Below are 20193 nucleotides of genomic sequence, written 5' to 3' on the forward strand. Positions count from 1 at the left end.
CACACTCAGCCACATCTCCTCCCACCCACCCCAATCCTGCTGCGTCTTCACTAGCAGTTTTCTTTCAGATAATGATCATTTAGTCCAACCAGTTCATTTTACCACATCATTGGATGGGTGTGGCCTCCAGAAAATTCAGAATAAGTGTGGGTGCAAGACATAAACACAGCTCCTAATATTCATGGCATATGCATACAGTGACCAGGATTTCAAAATTAGATTCTGTTTTAGTGATGGGCTTTTTTCTTGGCCGTGTGATGTCAGGGTAAGTAATGATTGAAATGTGAGTGTTGTCAAATGTTTTCCCACCCTCTGCTCATTAAGGAGGATTCTGACTCGTACTACTTAGGTTCTTATCCTCCTCCACCTTCTGAGGGGAATCTTGTCTTGCTAGACCAGTTCTTGGGCTTTTGTGACAGGTAATTATAAGACCATAAGAAGAGAGGAGAAAATAAGATCACAGGAGAGGAAGGGCTAGAACATCTTCCTGGGGAGATTATTAAGGACAAGCACAGCTGTAGTCGGTGAGGACAGTGGGTGTTAGGGGAGAAATATGTTCAGCGTTTGGTAAATACAAGGTTTTCGAACATTAATGCATGAACTACATTTCTTTAACCATAACTCTGTTTCAGAACTGGACCATATAGATCATGACTTTGTAAATGATACCACTGCAATGAAGAGACTCACCCAAGTTTCTCAGAAAAGTTGGGGAGGGGATTTTAAGGGTACAGAAGAGTTTTTATTGGAATTGAAGCATGTCTGCAAGAGAAATACCTTCTCATGGGCTCCAGTGGTTCTATCAGATGGCACATCTGCTTTCCCCCTTGCTCTGTTCCCTCACACCATTGGATGGCCTCCTCTTATTACACATGGTGTCTACTCCCACGTAGCTTCTGATTACCCATGGCTCTCATGACCTTCCTGCTCTACTACTGAATTAGTGCTTCATAATTCCTGAAAGAGGAAACCTACTCAGCCCAACTCATCTTTTGGAGTTGACCCACATCATAAGTAGCTTCTCAGACTATGGATTGGCTGCCTTGGGTCTGGGACACACTTCTAATCCCCTCAGATTAGCTCAGAAGTGACAGGCTCAGTTGAAAGAAAATATGGCCTCCGTGGCTCTCCCTTGAACAAGGTTGTTGGTGGCATGGTCTCACTTTGTAGGGGTGTTAGGTATGGGCAAAAATGAAATGCAATGGTCTGGTCCTGGTATGGTGGAAAGTGCAAGACTAGATTCTGGTCCTGGCTCTATCTGGTGTTGTGACATTGGTTAAGTCATTTAACTTCTCTGCACCTCAGCTTTTTCATCATGACCCCTCCTCTTTCAATTATGACAGAGTGGCAAAGGAAGATTTAAAAAAATCTTATATGAAAAGCTAATTCAGAAAGATATATGCACCCCTAGGTCTATTGCAGTGTTACTGACAATAGCCAGGTTATGGAAGAAGCCCAAGTGTCCACCAATTGATGAATGGATAAAAATGTGATATATATATATATATTGACTTAAAAAGAAATCTTGTGTGAAAGGCTTGGGAAATTTCTAGGGCTTCACAAATGTAATAATACTGACATCTTTTTTTTTCTGACATCTTCTTTTAATACTAAGATACACATTTCTCATTTTATTGTTTTTTATAATCGGATGTCTTACAATGTATGCCTTATAACTGCTGTGATCATTTAATGTTGGAGCTTTTTTTGTCTCCCCAAATGTCAGTGGTATGTCTTACAACCAGTGGCAGGTCTTACAGTAAATAAGATCTGCATTAGTGTTCTATCACTGGGTACCACAGTTTAGCAATAAAAGCAATGCCCATTTATTATCTCATAGTTCTCATGGGCTCACCTGGCTTTCTCGGCTCAGAGTCTGCCAATGCTGAAATCCAAGTGCTGGTGGCCAGGGCTGCTATCACATCTGAGGGTCGGGGTCTTCTTCCAAGCCCATCAGTTGTTGGCAGGATTCAGTTCCTTGCAGCTGGAGGGCTAAGGCCCTCTGTGCCTGGAGGCCACCCAGTGTTCCTGGCCATGTGACCCTCTCCACACATGACAATTTGTTTCTTTAAGGTCAATAGAGGAGGGTGTCTATGGCTTTGAACCTCTCTGACTCTTCTGTTTCTGACATCTAAACCCTCATTTAAAGTGTTTACCTGATTGGGTCAGGATACTCTTCCCATTTGATGAACTCAGAGTCATACTCTTCCCATTTGATGAACTCAGAGTCAACTAGTGAGGGACATCTGAGAAGTCTCTTCGCCTTTGTCACACAATGTAACCTAACCAGAGGACTGAAGTGCCGCCATACTCTCAGGTCCCACCCACTCCCCTCACTCTCTCAGGGAGGGGATTCTATGGTGTGTGTACACCTGGGGCAGGAATCCATCTGGAATTCCATCTGCCACAGTATCTACAAATACAGCAAACATGGCGGTGTCATGAGGAAAGTTTGTTACGATGCCCAGTTTCCTTTTGTGTCTTCCAGTGCACTTCAGGGCTATACCCAAAGGAGCTCTCAGAAGCCCCTAGTGGAAGAGTTTATGGATACTCTTTCTGTAGCCTTTCCTTTAGTTCCCTCAGGTTGCCAAATGGTCCAGGGTGGCAAATAAACTTCCACTCACTCATTCACCAACCTGCTGGGATAGATGGTTGCTTGCCTTGGGTTACCTGTGGAGAAGGATGGTCAGATTGCACGTAGGGTTCCTCAGAGAAGGAAGCCCCAGTGCCCCAGAGGCACTGATGATAAGGAATTAATTTCTCCCCTGTGCATCTACAGTGGGATGAGTCATGTAAATTCTTAGGACAATTGAGAAAGTCAATATTGCTTCTCTGATTCTGATGAGGAACACTGGTTGAGATCAGGCGACCTGATATCAGTTGCTGATATTTGCCATGGGTGCCAAGCAGGGGAGCGACGGCGTGGGTGACCTTGCAACCCTGATTCCCCGCATCCTCGTGGAAGGCCAGCCCCTCTCCTGGAATGGCTCCCACGGAGGCAATTCCAAGGCCTGTGCTGCAGTACATGCAGAACATGAGACAGAGACAGAGAGAACCTTCTGACAGGCTGAGTTGACAAGCTTCTCACGGTGCTCTCACTTTCTAGCTCTCCTGTGCTTTGTACTCCTCTCTGTGCATCCCTCCCGGGATTAGGAAAATAAGTCAAAGATCATGTCCCTTAAGCTAAAGCCAGGGGCACTGGTGATCTTGGACAGATGGCAATTGTCCACAGAAAGCCTTGCTCTGTCGTTAGGGAGGCCCTAATACATTATTATTAGTAATGAGAATGGCTCGACAACTTCAATCAGATCAGATCAACAGAAACCATCCTTCTTCCTCCTTTGGCCTACAACCTGAAAATGGGCTTTTCAACAATAGCAAGTCAAGCTCATTCACAGAGCCCCAGTCTCTTGCAAATGTCTGAGGTGTGTTTTGTCTACATGCTCCAGCAGCCTCTGAGTTTCTTGAGCAAACGGGACCATATCAGGTTTTCCATTTTGTCCATACTGCCTGGCATAGGGCTGGTACATGGTAAATTCTCGAGGGAATAAATAAATAAACTCACGAATTTACTACATTCCTTTGCGTACTCAGCACCAAATAACCTTGGCTTTGTTGTTGCTGTTTGTTTTTTAAATAAAGTCCCAAAGCACAACCTCTTTTCTCCCTTCATCTTTATAAGACAGTTTGGTTTATTCCAAGGGGGTGGGGGTGGGGGTGGGGGTGGGGGGGTAAGAAAACGACCCGTGGGAAGAAGGTAAGCGAATTACAGCAGGATCTGAAAGGAAACAGATAATGCTAGTGATTGTTCTTGTCGGCTTGTAACAGGCAGGATATAAATATATGTTAGAGAAGAGGAAATTCAAAACAGGCGCAGGGAAGCAGGTTGGAGATTTTGAAGAATAGCATGTTCAGAACCTGCTTACTCAGAGGCAATTAGACTGTGACCCTAGGCAAGGCGCATTTCACTTTGCTGTTTGAATGAGATGCAGTTTCATAAGCCCCGGGAGCCCCACCCCTTCCTGCCTATTTCATGGGAGCATGACTTAATTTTCATGGGGTGAGGCTTGGGATAAGGATGAGCGCCTTCCTCTTCATTGTAAACCCAAGTTAACAGAGAGGGGTGCTCTTTTCTCTTTGAGATCTTGCCTGCACTCAGTCCCATCTTTTATGTGAAACTTTCATTTTCAGGGCATTCGTGAAACATAAACCCCTCGATTATAGCTTTGCACTAGACATACTATGGACAGCTTCAATTTATCTTGGTTTTTTAAAAAAAATGTTGTCGCTTTCATCTAAAAAAAAAAAAAAGTAGTTAACACACAGATGGCTATTTTGAGTGCAGGAAAACAACTTCCCTTGCCCAAGGCAACTTGCAACCAAAGGAACTCAAAGTCCTTTATCTACCCCTTGAACTACTCTGGCTACTCTAAATGGCAAGAGGTCTGCAAATTTCAAACACTCCAGGGGGTCAGGGACTAGTGCTTTGGAAAGAAAACTCCGGGCCTGATGGTGGTGTCCTGGTTCAACTCCAGACCTGACAGATAGGGTATACAGTGGGAAACCCGGGGGTCTTTTAAGACTCAGCTGCAGAGAGCTAGCAAGCTTGGCAAAATGCAGGAAAAGGACACAGAAATTCTCAGACACCGTGCTCCCTCGAGCTTTCTACCTCGGTATGTCCCAGCTGCCCACCTGCCACGTTCCAGCTCTAGAGAACACAACTGCCTCTTGCTCCTAAAGAACTCCAGGCAAGGACTCGGCCGGTTCAGTCTTTTCTTAACTTGCTTGCAGCGTGCACATAATGGCTAGTTCATAAAGCAAGATCCTTGCCTACCCATGTTACCCTCCTTGATAGGAGAAAGCATTGTGTTGTAGATATTAGATATTCGATATGTAATGTATTAGGTAACTACTTAGGCTCCAAGTCTCTAATGTATTTCCAGAGTGACTGGAAGAGGGGCTCAGGAAAGCTTCCTCAACTGGCTTCTGGTGCTAAAGAAAGGTTTTTCTAGAATGAAGGCTACACGAACACCGAGATGTCTTTGGGGCCAAGGCAGGGAGTAAGTGAGAATAAGTGGGGGAGATTATGATAATCTACAGAGTCCCTTCTCTGCCTACAGGCATTCACATTCAGTTGTTTGTTTAAATCATGGACCAGCCAAACTGAACACAGCTGTGGACCATCTTTGGTTCCCAGGCCAAGAGTCTTCAATACTCTGCCCAAGGTCTCCTGGACAGGTGAGTCTCCAACACCCTGTCCAAGTGGTCAGGTCACCTCCTGGATAGGGTGAATGTGTTGTGTTTCCCCACGGGAACTCCGGTGCTAGGTCAGACAAGCCCTGGCTCTACCCCCACCCCAGGTCAACACTACCCACTTGGTGACCTTGAACCAGGTGGCTGACCTCCCCCTCTCTGAGCCTCAGCGTCTTCATTTGTAAAATGGAGATAATGCCTCCCTCATAAAGTCAGCGTGTGAGGATGCAGAGAGATTCTGTGTTGAGAGTCATTTGCCGCTGGGCGTGGCACAGTTTAGAAGTGGCAGTGAACCCACAACCACACATGCGCACACAACATCAAGGCCTCAATACGGAGCAGCTCTGGGCATGCGGCTAGGTCCTGCCTAACACCTCGGAGCCTCAGCTTACACACCTGTCCGGTTTCTCACCTTTTGATCCTCTCTGACCCTCGGCTTCCCCTTCCTCCCAGGCCCACACCCCTCTGGGGCCCCAACTGCAGATTCAGCTTCTCTGGGCTTGACTCTGGGAGTTCTTTCCTGAGAGAAGGTTTGCATCTGTCCTCCAGATCTTTCTTTCTAGAGGCACCAGGCCATCCCCTCAAGAGGTATTTGGACCAAAGTCATTGTGCAGCCCCACGTCTAGGTGCTGAGGAGCCTAGGCTGTTTCACCTGGGAGGGGGAGGATAGCGAGCCCAAGAACTAAGAACTTGGCAGAGGGGCTCTGCTCCCACGGCCCTTCTTGGGGTCCCAGCAGTGGCTACATTGTCTCTGGCCTCAGAGCCTTCACAGATTCTCTTTCCTGGTCCCTCTAAATCCCTGACCAAATCCTACCCATGGGGTCGGTCTCAGCATAAGCATCCGGTTCTCAGAGCAGCTGATACGCGATGAAGTTTCGTGAGCCTTCCAATTCATGTCTTAAAGTGCTAACTCCTAAAGCGATGCTCTTTGCAGGTGGGGCCTTGGGGAGGTAATTCGGTTTAGATGAGGTCATGAGAGCGGGCCCCTCAGGATGGGATTAGCACCCTTATAAAAACAGGAGGAAAAAAAAAAACAGGAGGAGACCAGAACTCTCTCTCCCTTGGCCGTGTAAAGACGCAACGAGAAGGCAGCCGTCTACAAGCCAGAAGAAGACTCTCACCAGACATGGAATCTGCTAACACCTTCATTTGGACGTCCCAGCCTCCAGAACTGTGAGAAATAAATGCCTGTTGTTTAAACCACCCAGGTCGTGGTATTCGTTATAGTAGCCCGAACTAAGCCAGAAACCTTCCTTAACTGACAATTATAAGCTAGCTGCCCCCTACCCTGACTCCCAAGTTCTAGTCTCTCAGGAAAAATGCTATGTAGTTTTCATTGCATTTATTATAATTTGTACTTCTACAAAGTACATACTTGAGTGATGGTTTTTTCGATCTTTTCTCCCCCTGTATTTACTGGGTGTTTATATGATCTCCACACGACTTGAAAGAAGTTTAATTTCTCTCTCATGTAAAACGTGGAATTGGAAGGGCAGCTCTGCTTCACAGAGCCACTTGTTTTGCCATTGCTGTCACCTCACCTACATAGTCCAAAAGAGCTCAACACCATGTCCTCATCCCTGCCAGGGGAAAGGATGGAAGGGGAAGGGGAGTCACACCTTTTTCCTCTAAGGGCTGGAGCCAAAAGTTATCTGGTCAAATCACATTGGTCAGAGCTTGGTCACATGACCACATGTAGCTACAAAATGGGCAAGGAGCCCCAGTCTTGGTTCTGAGCATCTGTTTCCCCAGCTAAAAACCCAAGGGATTCTGTTGCTTTAATAGAAGGACAAGTGGATGTTGGGGGACACTTAGCAGACTCTCCCTGCCACTCTTTCTGACTATGGGAAACCCAAAAGCAGGGACCGACTTTGTTTCTGTCAAGACCTTCTACTCTGTGTCCAGTCTAGAGCTTGGTCCAGGTGAGAGATGGAATAATAGCCGGGCAGAGTGGAGATTTAGAGACACGGACAGGTACAAGTTAGAGGGAGCATCAGCAGGGCTTTCTGAGCGGGGTAAGCACAAGGTTCTGTGCAAGGGCACTTGACCCAAACATGAGCTTACCTCTTGTGTTATCATTTACCCTTTTCAGCACTTATTCCTTAGCTATCCAACTAAAGTCTAAGCTGTCCAAGCTGGAGTCCAGGTAGAAAGAAAGTGAGTACACGTTTAAGTTTAAATCTTGTTTCTGCCATTTAACCAGCTGCTGGAACTTTAGCCTATTTTCTTATCTACAAATTCAGGATTAAAACACTCCCCTGTGGGATGAAAGGTATAATGAATGCAGATGCAAAGCACTGTGCCTGGTGTGCATTGAGTACTCAGTAAGTCAACCGTGGCTCTTCTACTGTGGTGTAGCCCCTTACCCGTCCTAAAGGTAGCACAGGGAGTATCGATCACTATTTGTCAGTGGATAGGACCGAATATAAGGTAATAATATCTGTGCTCTGAAGAAAACCATGCGACAATTTCTAGAGACGAGCCTGTGCCTGCTAGATCTCTACCTGACTTCTGGCTCATAGTGAGGGCTTCTCAGTGTGTTCCTCTTTCCCAGGAAACCGGACTCTTTGTCCTCAGCTGGGCAGGCTGAGTTCTGGGGAGATGACCGGTGGCCAGACACCCACACCCAGTTCAAATGTCACCTCCTCTGTGAAGCCCTCCCTGACCCTTTTTCCTCCCATCCGCTTCCTGCCCCGAAAAGCCTGGGAGAATGAGTCACTTCCTCTGTACTCTTGCTGCTCCCTGCCCATTTCTGTTGAAGCTTTTCTCTCTCTGGTAATGGCGGGGGGCAGGGGGGGGGCCCTCCGGTTGGCTCCCTGTGGTATCACCCCCAGCACCAGCCTCTGAGGTTTCCCCTTCTACCCCTTAACAACTCAGAGCCTCAGGCCGTCAAAAAAGGAAAGGTTTATCTCTATGAGGGTAGTCGGAATGCAGTTGAACAAAGTCTTGAGTGCACACCTGGGCGCCTCTTTTACTGGTTACCAGACAACACGCTGGTTGCAGAGAAGTTCAGATGCAAAGAGCACCCGACGAAGAGCGTGGCTCCCCGGTACTGGTGACCTGGGCTGCTCAGAGGTATACAAAGGGCACAGGCTAGAGTTGCTGATAGGTTGCCAGGAACCCCCCCACCCTTGCTCCCCAGTTCTGATGGTGGATGGTGTTTGTTGGAATGATCTCTGCGCTGCGCCATTCTGCTCCACTTGGTTCACCTCGGCTGGGACCTTTCATCCTGAGCCCCAGGGGCCCCACTGACATCTCCCCTCCACGGTGCCCACAGAGGCCAGTTTCTGGTCATGGAAGGGAAGGGGAAGCTCTATGCTGCCTCCTCATTGGTAATCTCTAAACCTCGAGGTTCCTCGAGGCCAGGCTTTTGACCAAACAGCCAAAAGTTCTTTCTGGAATTCTTTCCCTTTGCCAAAGCACAGATGTAGCACCATCTGGTTGTCTGCAGGAGGAAGGGGTCATAAGGCGTGGAGAAGCAGGAGCAGGTGCTTGGGGGGGAAATTGGTTGAGAATTCAAATTTACCATATCACACTGTCTTGTCTGCTAAACCAGGAGCTCCTTGGAGGCTGGAACTGTGTGTTCTTGTTTTTGCATTCGAGGCCTGCCTTGGGCCACATTTTGGGTAAGTATTTGTGAAATGAATGGTCATAGATGTGTATGGGAATTCTTTGTTGGACAACGTTCATCACTCACATTGGTAAGGCCTCTACAGATTTGTCCCCATTCCTTTGTTTATGCCTCAAAACAGTCTCAGTAAGGAAAGACAAGCATTGTTATTGCTCTATGGAAACCAGAGAATTGAGAGACTTGTCTAGGGTCCCCTCGCGGGCTAAAAGCAGGGCTGAGACTGAGACCAAAGTTAGCCTGACTCAAGGTCCATGTTCTTTCCATCAAGAGGGAGAGCAGGAAAGGGACAAAGGGTGTGTACTCTTATCAGAGCCATGGGTCTCCTGTAGCATGCTTATCTGTCCCCTGAAGTCAAGGGCCTTATTTTAGGGTCATATTGAAGCCTGGAGTTGGGGAATAATCTGGAAAAGGATGACAATGTCTGTTGTATATGGAGGGCCCCCACCCACACCCAGGGTAGGTTAGATTTTGTCTACTTAGGCCACAGGCTCCTGGGGACAGTGGAGAGCACAGGGGAGCTGGGACCCCCGGGTAATGCATCACTTGCTCACAGCCACCCATAAGAACCTTCACTATTTTAGCATAAAGCAGTTCTTCAACTTTTTGGCCCCCTATATACATATTCCTACAAATTACTGAGGACCTAAAAGAGCTTTTGTTTATATGGGTTGTGCCTAGCGATATTTGCAATTAACTGAAATTAAAACTGAAGGTTTTAAAAAATGTAGATGTATTAATTTAAAAATAAAGATTTAGGGTAAAGATCATTTTACAGTTTTCGATCTTTAACATGAAAGATGCTTGGTGGTGGTGGTTGTCCAATTTGTCTCCAATGAACAACATCATCTGCCTATCTGTTTGGGAAGTGGGTCCAAACTAAAGAGGCTCAGCACCCTCTTTGGGAGTTAGAGACAGGGACTTGGGAGATCTTGGGCTTAGACACCCCCACCCCCTGCACTGGGGGGATCAGTTATATTTGGAGGGCCCACACCCCTACCTAGGGTGAGTTAGACAGTGTCTACTTGGCCATAGGCTCCTAGGGGCAGTGGAGAGCATGGGGGCACTGGGACCCCTGTCCTGGGATGGTTAGAAGTTTGGAAACACCACCCCTGGTCCCCTGGGCACAGCTGGAGATTAGGAGAAGTTGATTTTCACCCCTAGGAGGTGTCGGAAACTTCCCAGGGTCAGGAGGACAGAGACCATAGTTTGAGGAGGCAGTGGTTAGTTAAGCAGTAGACAAAATGTTCTGACTCTACAGGGAAGAGCTAGAAGTTACAGGGGGCTGGGACTGGTTGGGTCTCAGCTGTGCATCAAGCTGTCTGGCTTCATAGAAGACAGCAGGAGTCTCCACTCGGCTTCTGCATCCCATCTCCTCCAATGCGTTTTTTTCAGTTGAAATATGTGTAGAAAGTCCAGCCTCTTGCAGCTGGGTAGTGGGGAAAGCAAGGAGTGTTCTGATAACCTCTTCAGATAGTTGTGGATATTCTTCCCTGATGCTCCACAAAACTCAACAAGTGGAAGTTTCCCAAAGATTAGTTGCAATGTGGAATCTGAAACTGTATCAATGAAACATTCATACGTTGTTGTATAAAAACCCACTGATGGATCTTACACTTCAAATGGATCTTTGACCCGTGCCAATCTGATTTGCACCACCACCACCACGTACTGGTCAGTTGGATACTTTGAGTTTAGAGTTATGCAGCTCCTCTAAGTATAAGCACATTTCTTTATGCAATTTCAATAAATCGCATTTATTAATATTACCACTGATATTATTGGAAAGTATAGGTATTGGAAAGCTGTCAAGCTCAAAGGAGTAAATTAGCTTTTTTCCTTTTTTTTTCATTCAAAAGCTCTATTTTATCATTAACAGAAAATACTATCGATTGCTTTCCTTTATGTGAGAGCCTCACTTTGCTCATTTGTTAAGAAGCCTATGTCCAAGGCTGAATACCTAGTTTGTCACTCATTCTTTCTATCAAGTACAGATTATATTCTGTTGGAAAAAAAAGAGGATAGTTCAGCTTGCAACCCAAATCACTGTAGAAGCACCATTCCTCTTGCTTTGGTGTACAGCAGAATTGCTTTTTGTATAGTTCCCATTTAATCACAATTTTGGTGTGAAACTGGCTATATTTTCCCTCATGAGTGGATGGGAATGAAGACTACAGTGACAACCAGGACAGGTTGGTGCCACTGCCTTGATTCACACTAAGGTATTGACAGTTTTTCCCACCATTAGTTAAAATGTCAACACAGTGAAAAGGCAAGTAAGGTCTTAGTATTATTTGACCTTGAAGACCCTCTGAAAAGGTCTGAGGCACCTCAGGGGGTTTTTAGGCCATCCTTTGCAGACCATTGACCTCAAGCAACAATTAGTGGTGGAAACTCAGTGTCCACTGGTAGAGAAGAATAATTGTCACTCTTGAAATCAAGAGACTCATGTTTAGTCCCAGCCCTTCTCTGGGCCTCAATTGTATCTTCTGTAAAAGGGGATAATAATATCTTCCTTACAAATTGTTGTGAGAAGTCACGATGACGCCGTAAGAGCACATTGCTGTGGATAAAGCACTGGGGGAATAAAGACTATTTTTCTTTTTTCAGCGTCTTTGAGTATTCTTGAGGAAGGGAGAAGGTTAGGCCTGTGGTCATAATGCCAAGATAACCGTCTTCTGCGTCCATGTAACCTGAGCTAGAAAGGGAAGGAGCTTGTACTGTCGAGCCCCCTCCAGCAAGTAGAAAGTACCTTGAAGCCTCTTCATTCACCCATCCCTTTGCCACCCACTCCTAGTTCAGGTGGGCCATCAGTTCTGCTCTACATTTCTGTAGTCAGTTTATGCTTCCACTTCCCAACATGACCAAAGCAGACAAACTATGGGTACTAGGGCTAAGCACGGGGTTCTTAGGCTTACACCCAGAGCACAGTCCATAAAAGGAAAAAGTAATGAATTGGACCTCATCAAAATTAAAAACTCTTGCTCTGCATACCAGAAGAAAATATTTGAAGTCACTTATCTGACAAAGGACTTTTGTCTAGAATATGTAAAGAGCTCTCAAAAGTGAACAACAAACTATTAAAAATTTTTTCAAAAAAATAATGAGCAAAAGACAAAAATTTCACTGAAGAGGATATATGGATGGTAAATAAGAACATGAAAACTGTTCAGCAACCTTACCATTAGGAAAATGCAAATTAAAACCACAGTGAGCACTCATGGGTGTGATAGTGCACTTAGTTTAGCACAACGCTGCAGTCGGAGGGAAATGGGACAAAGGTAAGCAGGATTCCTCTGTATTATTTCCTATAACTGCCTGTGAATCTACAAGTACCTTGAAAGAAAAAGGAAAATTTAAAAATAGATGATGTCACAGCCCTGCTCCAAACCTTCCTATCACACCTACAACAAATCTCAACTACTGATCATGTCTCACAATCCTACAGGCTCTGGCCCCCTGCCTCCAATTCCATCTGCTACGATTCTCATCCGTACTCACTCTTTTCTTGGAACACTGGCTTCCTTGTGATTCCTTGAATATTCAGTTCAAGCTTGTTCCTACCTCAGGGCTTTGCATTGAAAGTCCCCTCTACCGCGACCCCCCCTTTCCTTAGATCTTTGACTTTCCCTCATCACTTTGGTCTTGATCAAATATCAGGTCCTAGGCCTTTCTGGATCCCCACTGTCATTCCTGCCACTTTCCCTGCACTCTGATGGTGTATTTTGTCAATATTTGCTGATTTGTGTATTGTCTAGCTCCTTAGAAGAGGGGAAATGAGGTCCAATGCAGGTGGGGTCCTTGCCTGTCATATTCAGCACTGCATCCCACATACATGGCACATGGTAGGTGCTCAATAAGTTTTGTCGAATGAATGAATGAATGAATGAATGAATATAAAAATGGCAAGTCGACGTATGCAAATGTTTGCTCACCACACATTAATTACTCTGTGTTAAGGCCTCCTTACATTTCTTGCAAAGTAAATCTGCTTAGACAGTAATTCCAGAAAAAAAAAAAAAGACCTAGATTTGAGTCCCACCTCTGACACCATTCTGGCTAGGTAAATTTGAGTAAATCACATCAGCTTTTTGAGTCTCAATTTCTTCATCTAAAATTAGGATTGCTTTAGGGGGTCTAGGCGTAAGATCTTGGAAACTGCCCCAAACCTGTTCCTCCTCCTGATCACCATCTCAGCACGTGGCACCACCACCCAGCCATGTGCCTGAGCCAGGAAGCCTAGTGAATCAGTTCCTGTACCTTCCTTCTTCCCTGCCCCCCCTACAAACCAGCAGTTGCCAAGTCTTAACTTGTCTACTCATAAATCTCTCCCCCATGTCTCTTCCACCTTTCCCCCTCTTAGCTACTCATCATCTCTTGGCCAAACCATTACAACATCCTACCTAATCGGTCTTTCCCCTTCATCGTCCATACCACTGATGGATTAATTTTTCTACCCTGCAAATCTGATTATGTCAGTACCTTACTCAAAACCCTTGAAATTACTCCCCAGTCCTTTCCAGATAAAGAGCAAATTCCTTACCTTGGCACTGATCTGGCCCCTGCTTAACTCTTAATCCCATTGCTCATCCCTCCCCAGCACTTCCTGTAAACTCTAGCCAAATGCAGAAGCAAGTCTCTCTCAGTCACCTCTGCCTGACTTTAATGCATTGTTCCATCTGTCTGGATGCCCTTCTGTGCTGCCTGACCCCTACAAGATTGTCATGGTTCACTTAGCAGCACCTGGGGGTATCCCTGACCTGCCGATCTGTTCAGTTTCCCGGCCCCATACTTCCATGATAATGCATACACATGCCTAACCCCATCACAGCACCCAGCTTAACACACAGGAGACACCTAATAAATGTTTAGCAAATGAATGACTTATGTTAGACCTTAATAAGAATGTTAAACGTGCAAATCTTTGTATAAGCTGTAATGAGCTGTTCAGGATTTTCTTTTTTCCTCTAGCACTAATTTAAGATAGTTATTTGTAACCTTCTGGAGATAATCTGGATTTGGCCCTTCCTGGGGCAAAGGAATGGACAAGATGACCTCTGAAATCCCCCCACTTCAGATTTCTTCCAGTTCTGAGTGTGATCTTGATTAAACAAGGAAGTCTGGATTCGAAGAGATGTGGGTTTGAATCCCACCCTAGTAGCTGAATGACCTTGAACCTTAACCTCCATGAGGAAAATAATGGGATGTCTACAAAGGGTTGTCATCTGAATTCAACAAAAACCCTGCAGGAAGAGCCCACAGAATAGTGCTTAGCACTTAAGGGTCCAGTAAGTTTTAGTATATCTCCATCTAGTGGTCTTGGCACAAGAACAGAAAGAAAAAAAAATGACAAGGGGCAAGAGGCACTGGGGAGTTACGATGGATGAGGAGGAGCAGACGGTATGTGAGGGGTATGAGGTTGGCAGGAAGAACCGCAGCTCCTTCAGTGCAAATGAAGTGGCCTTTCAAGAGCAGAAATGGAAATGGGTAGGAAGGAACTTTGTGGGAGAGGACATCACCATTTATAGGCGAGAACAGCTAAAGTTTAGGGGATTGGGAGGATCTCTGCAGCCAGTGGGTGGATCTGCAGCCACTGAGGTATTTTCCGGAGTTAGAGGAAGGGGTAGTCTAGGCCCCCTGATCACCTGTGGCAGTCCTGTCTACAGATCATTTCCCAGCCCTCCTCCTACCAATGTGTTCCAAGTCAATGCTGAGTCCTGGTTGTGCTGAAGGCAGAGCCCCAGCATGAGGACTAAAAGGGAAATCCAGAATGGTCAGCCAGAGAGCCCTGGCTTTGGAGTCCACACAGCCCGGATTCCATTCTGGGTGAGCCAAAGACCAGACCTGTGTGACACTGGCTGTATCATTGCACTTTTCTGGCCTTCAATTTTCTCATCTGTAATATGGGGATAAAGTACCTACTTTGAAGTCTTTTGAGGTATGAAACAACATAAAGATGAAAAATGCTTAGTACGAAATAGACAACCTAAATTGCAGTTCCCTTTTATCCATCTTGCTGTTCTTTTATTCTTAGCACTTATGACCGAATTTTTTATAAAATGTACTCGTTTATTTTCTGTCTCCCACACTAGAGCATAGACCTCACAAGGAACTTTGTCTAGCATCTTGCTTGCCACTGTAATCTCAACAGCTGGCAGGATCTAGTGATACTGAATAAATGAAGGAATAGATCATATTCCTTTAATTCTTCCCCTAGAATTTAAGCTCCATTATAATGGGAGTGTATCAGTTATCTAGCGCTGCATAACAAATCATCTCCAAACTTAGTGCTTTAAAATAACAAGAATCCTGGTATCTGTGGCTCAGGACCTTCCACATGCCATTGGGGCTGCCATTATCTGAAGGCTTGAGAGAGCCTGGGGAATCCATTTCCAAGGTGGCTCACTCACATGGCTCACAGTTGCTGCCTAGTTGGTTCTTCTTTTGGTTGGGACATTGGTTGGGGCTACATTGACTGTCTTCCTGATATGGCAGCTGGCAATCCAAGGGACCATGGAGGGAGCTGAAAACACTTTTATGATCAAATCTTTTTTTAAAGATTTTATTTATTTTTGAGAGAGAGAGAGAGAGAGAGGCAGAGACACAGGCAGAGGGAGAAGCAGTCTCCAGGCAGGGAGCCTGACGTGGGACTCTATCCTGGGTCTCCAGGATCACACCCCGGGTCAAAGGTGGCACTAAACCTCTGGGCCATCAGTGCTGCCCATGATTGAATCTTCTACTACAGAGCTTTAAAGTCACATAGCCTCACTCCTGCCATATCCTGTGAGTCATATAGTCCAATCTCCATTCAGGTAAGAGGAAACCATATAAGGGCATGAATACTGGAGATGAGGATCGTTGGGGGCCATCTTGGAGGTTGGCTACCACAAGGATAGTTTATTTGTTGGTGTGACACCAGTGCCTGGCACATGGTCGGCATTCAAAGAGCATTGGTTGAATGTGTGAGTGGATGCATGTGTTCCACATGTTCCTGGTTCTAGGCACAGAAAGGGACTCAGGCTCTGCCTTCAAGGAGCTGGCATTCTAGTGGAAGAGACAGACACATAAAGAGACGTAATAATTCTGTGTCTCATAACAGAAGATGGTCTAAAAACTCCAGGGAGACGTGTTCAGTCTCCCGGAGATCAGGTGAGTGGGTGATATGTGGGCTGGGTTCTAAAGGGTGAGTTGGAGGAGGAAGAATGAAAGGAAGGGGGAACAGCATGTGCAAAGGTCCAATAAAGCAAGGGAGAAGGAGCAAAGAGGGTGAAAAAGAGAGATGTGTCATCAGAGTCATGTTGATCTCCTTTTCATATGACCCTATTAATGCTTTTGCCCAGAGTTACAGTATATTAGTAATATATTACAACAATATATTGTAATAATAGATACTATTCCAGAGAGTAAGTAATATATAGTAGTAGTAATAGAATAATAATGGTGTGACAAGTAATGAGGGAAGCACCGAGAACACATTGGGAGGTTGTGTGGCCGAGGTCCATTATCTCCCAGCGATGTCGATTCAACATGTAGGCAGTCCCCACCGGAGCCAGGCTCCATGCTAGATGCTGAGAATATGAAGGTGAGTAACACAGGCAGCTAAGGATTAGAGGGTGCAGGGCCAAGGCACATACACAAATTATGGTGATAAGAACCAGAGTAATACAAATTCCTTGAGGCACGTTTGCAACGGCTCAGAGAGCCAAGGGAGGGCACCGTTGTGGCCCTGTGGAAGAAGAATGGAAGGCTGAGATTATCTAAGAGACCAACAAGATGCATTGTCAACAAAGATAGGGCTCCTTGTAGAGACTGGCCCAGGGCTTTTGAGACACCCCTTCTGCGTGCCTCCACGAACCCACAAGAGGCGCAGTCCCGCCCTGCTCACCTGCAGCTGCAGCTGGGGGACAGATGGCCCGGGGGTGGGGGGTTGTGGCAAGGGGAGTCCAGGTGGGCGGCGGGTTCTGGACACCCCTCCCGCCTGCTGGGCTCCCTCAGCTGTGTCAGGCCTCAGGCCCGACAAGTGCAGAAGGAAAACGGGGACAGCATGCAGCCACGGTCCCCAGACCAGCCCCCGACAGCTTGGGCTTAAATTATGACTCAATATTCGTTCTCCGTGGAGTTTCCTCTACATCCTCGGTCCCGAGGAAATGAAAGCACTTCTTCCAGGTTCTCCCCTGGTGCCCACTGCTAAGTGTGCTGCATGGAGGAGCAAGGACGATTGCTCCCTTCTAAAATGAAGGACTTTAAAGCCAGGGACAGTAGCAGATTCGCCCAAGCAGTGAGTTCAGGAGTGAGGCACAGCTTCTGAGGACCAAACGTGGGGCGGGGGAAGGTCCTCGGAAGTGGCCTGGGAAGAGTCCCACAGGAGCTGGCCGGCTGGGAGAAGCCTGGGAGGGCCCCCACCCCACAGGAAAGGGACTGGCCAAAGCCACGGGACACTAGAGCCTGGGCCAGGAGTCCCCACCTGGCTCTCTCCACTGCATCGTGGAGCCGCTCTAGCTTCACAAGACCCTTGGGGGAATTTGAGGAATTTAGAACTCAAAGGACACTGGCCAGCTCTTCCCACCTTTCTTGGTCTTTCTGTTGGCCCGGGGGAGCCATTCCCCAGGCTCCAAAGGCCATCCCCCAGCTACCTCGGTTCAGTCTCCTGGAGATCAGGCAAGTGGGTGACATTCACACCCAATCAGTATTGCCCACACCACTGAGACAGTGAGAAACACCCTCTCCAGGCAGCCTCAATTAACGAGGCCACCAGCACCCACGGTAAATATCCATATAGCACTAGTGCATGGAGACCCGGCCCCTGCCCTGCCCGCTGGTGGTGAAGTCATAGTGCGTAGCCTGGTTACAGCCAAGCCCAAAGGAGTAAGAGGTCAGTTCTCCAAGGGATTGGGGGCAGGGTGCGAACACACTCTGGAAAGGTTCCATGGGGGGAGGCATGAACCTCCTTTAAGTTGAACTTTGGGAGATGTGTCTGCCACACAGACTGGATGGGGAAAGCATCTTGGAGGAACAAACAACTTGAACGAAGACAAGAACAGTAGGCATGGGTGCTCTGAGCAGTTGTAGGCAGCTCCTCAAAGCTGGAGCCCCAGAGGTCAGGGTGAAGTGTGGTGAGTGATAAATCCAGACAGAGAGGCAGAGCCTAGGTCACAAAGAACCCTGTGACCAAGCTGAAAGTGTGCATTTTGCCCAGAAGGTCAGTATTTGGGGGGAGTCACTGAAAGATTCTAAACCAGAGAGTAACATTGGAGCAGACTTTCCCTTTTAATGGCTGTGTGACCCCAGACAAGATACTTAACCTCTCTGTGTCCCAGTTTCCATATCTCTGAAATGGGGATAATGAAGGTCTTTTTCACATAGTTTTTAGGGAGGTTTCTTAAAAAGATTATGCATGTAAAGAGCTCAGCACAGTGACTCACATACAGTAAATATTCCACAAGTCATAAACTCATCAATGGCACATCTTAGATGACTCTAGTTTCAGGATAGAGAATAAGGTAGAGGGAGCAGACGTGGACCAAAAGGGCCACATGGGAGACTCTTGCCACAGTCTAGGTGTGAAACGGTCATGTCCTGAGCTAGCATGGAGGCACTGGGGGAAGGACAGCACAAGATTGAAGCAGGAGATGTTGAGGACAGAGAACCTTCTGGAATGAGTGGCTCTGGGCGAGTGGGGGTGGTGAGGGAGAAGGAGGAAGTGTGGATTTGCCTGCTAGTCACTGGGATAGAAAATCCAGCTTGGGAGACCAGAGAGGGGAATGATTCAGTGGTTGTTGACATGTGGAGTTTGAGAATGTTCTCTACCCAGGAGGAAGCAGGATAGCTCAGCTGGAGAAAGGTCATCTGAGGAATGGAACTGGGGGTCAGCAGTGTAGAGCTGGCACTGAAGCCATCAGAGGAGACAAGGTGGCTCAGGGGCTGGCTGTAGCCTCCGAGAGAACCCTGCCAGAATATCGAGGGGGTGGGCTGAGGACTCCCCTCACTCCCAACTAGAGCAGGAAATAAAGAGATGACCCTTGAAGTTCTTGGCTCGTCTGCCATTAAGAATGCTGGTTTTCTGTAAATCAAATTTTATTCCCCATGTCCTAGAAGAGGCTAAAAATAAAAGTGAATAGTAAGCCCTGGACTTGGTCTATTTTCTAAATACAGATCTTCACATCTTGGGTAACAGGACCCCTTTAATGTCTGAAATCTGAAACAGGGCACTTCCCCATCCCATGGTTTTCACCGCATGCCCTCTGCGGTCAAGGTCATCAGAGAAGCACTTCCCCACTCTGCTGAGCCAGAGCATCTGGTCTTTCCAGACCAGACACAAATGCTACCACCTCTACCCACTCTTCCTCTCCCACCCACTCTTCCTCTCCCCCCCACTCTTCTTCTCCACCCCCCCCCACTCTTCCTTTTCCACCCAAAACAGCCACCATGGAAATAGTTCTGGATTATATTCCACAGCAAAAGCAAGGAGACATGATTTTTTTGTAATAAAACAAATCTCTTAATCTACCTGACATTAGAATTACCAACAGAGTTTAAAAAAAAAAAAAAAAAGCCCCACCTGGGCCCTTCTCTGCAGCTCTCAGAGTCCCTGGGCAAACTTGCCGTGAGGCCAGGATCAAGAACCTCAGGAACAGTTTCCTCATTTGAGCCGCCTGGTCACTGGTCACTCAGCGTCAGAGACCTGAGTTGGAGAAGGCAGCCCCCAGCTGCACCCCTGCTGTCCCCAAGGCCCTATGAGGGCGCTTCTCTGACCCCGGACCTCATGCCAGTAACCTGCTCTAGCTCCGTTTGCCAGGCCTGAGGGAGCTGGCTAGGGTTAGCTCTCCACATCTTTTCTAGACTACTAATGTCTCAAGTTGTGTGGAAAAGACTATGAGCTAAAGTTTCAGCTCCTTCTTATTCCCAGGTCATTCCTCTGTGATTAAAAACAAAAAAACAAAAAAACCCTCCCAGGAATATTCCTTCTGATTAGAGAGGTTCCCCTCAGTGATCTCTGTTGGACGAGCCTCCGGGACAATTGTCTTGTTTTCTTCTGCCTTGTGAGACAGTTGTCCTGTCCCATCCTCGTCACTATTGACATTTGGGGCCGCATCAATCTTTGCTCTCCTGTCCATTGTAGGGTGTTAGCAGCACCTCCGGCCTCTACCCACTAGGTGCCTGAGACACTACCCCGTTCAGTGTGACAACCGAAAATGTCTCGAGACATGGCCAAATGTCCCCTGGGGGCCCACATTACCCCTGCTTGAGAACAAGTCCTCCAAAGGAATAGTTCAATAGGACTATGGAATAGTCCTCCATAGCGTTCAGAGGTA

General features: G+C 46.8%; 1 long non-coding RNA gene across 3 annotated transcripts in view; it reads right to left on the reverse strand.

Annotated features, from left to right (window-relative positions):
- Nucleotides 1-20193, reverse strand: part of LOC144283289 (uncharacterized) — a 33321-nt gene that overhangs the window by 4936 nt on the left and 8192 nt on the right. The window contains exons 1-2 of one of the 3 annotated variants that reach the window (XR_013351730.1): nucleotides 17448-19199; nucleotides 1856-10440 (exon numbers count right to left, since the gene is read on the reverse strand). This is a non-coding gene — a long non-coding RNA (uncharacterized LOC144283289). Of the gene's footprint in view, nucleotides 1-1855; nucleotides 19214-20193 lie in introns of those variants that run through there. The other 2 variants (XR_013351731.1, XR_013351729.1) reach the window with 2 other exon arrangements.

The sequence above is a fragment of the Canis aureus genome, chromosome 14 (genome assembly GCF_053574225.1).
Source record: "Canis aureus isolate CA01 chromosome 14, VMU_Caureus_v.1.0, whole genome shotgun sequence".
In the NCBI taxonomy this organism is placed as follows: domain Eukaryota; kingdom Metazoa; phylum Chordata; class Mammalia; order Carnivora; family Canidae; genus Canis; species Canis aureus.